This window comes from Myotis davidii, unplaced genomic scaffold (genome assembly GCF_000327345.1).
Source record: "Myotis davidii unplaced genomic scaffold, ASM32734v1 scaffold6, whole genome shotgun sequence".
NCBI classification, from domain to species: Eukaryota; Metazoa; Chordata; class Mammalia; order Chiroptera; family Vespertilionidae; genus Myotis; species Myotis davidii.
The window spans coordinates 14,130,975-14,132,946 of NW_006383011.1; the positions used below are offsets into that span (position 1 = coordinate 14,130,975).

General features: G+C 49.0%; 1 protein-coding gene across 1 annotated transcript in view; it reads left to right on the plus strand.

Annotated features, from left to right (window-relative positions):
- Nucleotides 1-6: 6 nt before the first annotated feature.
- Nucleotides 7-1,972, plus strand: part of LHCGR (luteinizing hormone/choriogonadotropin receptor) — a 57,422-nt gene continuing 55,456 nt past the window's right edge. Inside the window, exon 1 of the mRNA XM_006778613.1 lies at nucleotides 7-41. The gene's annotated coding sequence lies outside the window, so the exon portion shown is untranslated. The remainder of the gene's footprint in view (nucleotides 42-1,972) is intronic.

Consider the following 1,972-nt stretch of genomic DNA (forward strand, 5'->3'; position numbering starts at 1 on the left):
GCCCTGCGCTGCCCTGGCCCGCGGGCCGGCCTCACCCGACTGTGAGTACGCAGCGCCCCCGACCTGCGACCGTCCCTCGCTCCCCTCCGCCTCTCCTCCCTACTCTTTGCCCGCCTTTACCTGGAACTTTGGAGGAAAATCTTTCACCTGGTCAAACCCATCAGCTTTTAGGGTGATGAGAAGCCAAACATTGGGGTCTGTCTTTACCACCCTGTACCGCACCTTGGATTGGGGCCCCACCTGCTGTCGCACCTCCAGCCCCTGGGAGCCCCGGCCCCTCTTTCTCCTGGTTGGGGCCGCACCAGGGGGTGTGGAACTGCCCAGAAGCAACAGGGGAAGGCTTTGCTCCCTGTCTCCTGGTCGCTACTGGAAAGGGGCAGGGTGTGATGCTGCTCAACAGCAGCTGTCTCTGCCCCCGGAAATCTTGCGTGGTCTTGGAGCCTTGGGGCAGCCCGGTTGGTAGAACTTACTGTGACCTCTGGCTTCCTGCGGTCCTCTAGAAATGAGGTGTTCAGGTCCAATGGCTAGAGGTGACCTGGTCACCCAACCCGGACTGCTGGGAGCTGCCTCCCCCAGCCAGGGCACACCTACACCTTAGTGAGCATGCGAGCCACTGCTCCACCCCTGTCCCAAACAAACGCATTTGAATCAAGGCCTCATTAATCAGAGGCCCTGTGTCCCATCTGGGCCTGCCACCGAGGCCTCCACCCTCACAGGGCTGGTTAAGGGAATTGTATACATCAGCAAGCAGGTGGAGGAAGGTGTGTGTTGAAATAATGGGGTGAGGAAGAGAAGGGGGTGAGTGCCAGTGTATCAGGCTGTCACTAGGTCTCCTTTCTTCAATTTAGAAAAAGGTACCCACATAATATGATTCTATTTATTTGAAATATCCAGAGCTCTGCCGGCGTGGCGGAGTGGTTGATCATTGACCAGGGAACCAGAAGGTCACGGTTGATTGCTAGTCAGTGCACATGCCGGGGGTTGCAGGCTCGATCCCCAATCGATGTGCAGGAGACAGCCAATCAATAATTCTCCCTCATCATTGATGTTTCTCTCTCTCTCTCTCTCTCTCTCTCTCTCTCTCTCTCTCTTCTTTCCTCTCTAAAATCAAGAAAAATATATGCTTTAAAAAAAAATGAAAGAGCCAGATACACAGAAATAAATTAGAAGCTGCCAGGTTGGAGTAAGGGTCAGGTGACTGCTAAAGGGTGTGGCTTTTGGGGTAACAAAAACTATCTAAAATTAGATTGTGGTGATGGTTGGACAAGTCTATGACTATACTAAAAATTATTGCATTGTGCACTATAAATATGTGAGTTTATGGTATATGAATTACATTTTGATAAACTTGCTTCAAGAGAAAAGGGATACTATAAAAGAATCCAAAAGGCACCAAAGTGGAGGTCTTGGTCATGTTCTAACAACTGGAGGTGATAGAATTTCATGCTGGGGGAAGAAAGAGACCCCCCCTCCCCAATTCCTTGGGCCCCAGCAGTCTGTCAGAAGCCCATTTCATTGAGGGGAATGCCCTCCCTCCTGAGGGGCCAGACTTCTCCCCCAGAAGAATGAGTGGCCTTCAGGGGATATTTGTGGTTGACAGATACAGTTTAAAGGTTGAGGGGTTTATATTAATTCTCATTAATTATCTTGTCAGTTCAATCCCCTAAAAGTGAGGACCATGCTGATAGAATTTGTTTCAATCAATCAACAAATCTATGGAACCTGCCTTCAAAGTCCCAGGCCTTGTCCTTCCCTAACAAGCCTCTCATCCTGCTCTTATGAATGATTGTGCCACGAACAGCCTCTCTCACTTGCCTGGTGCTCATCATACGGATTACAAGACACTGAGATCCAAAGAAACAGAATAACCAAGGCCCTGCAGCTATTGAGTAGCAAAGACACTTCATCTATTAATTATCTTTTTATATTTGTTTTCTTAGCAAAAAAATTACCCATATATATATATATATAT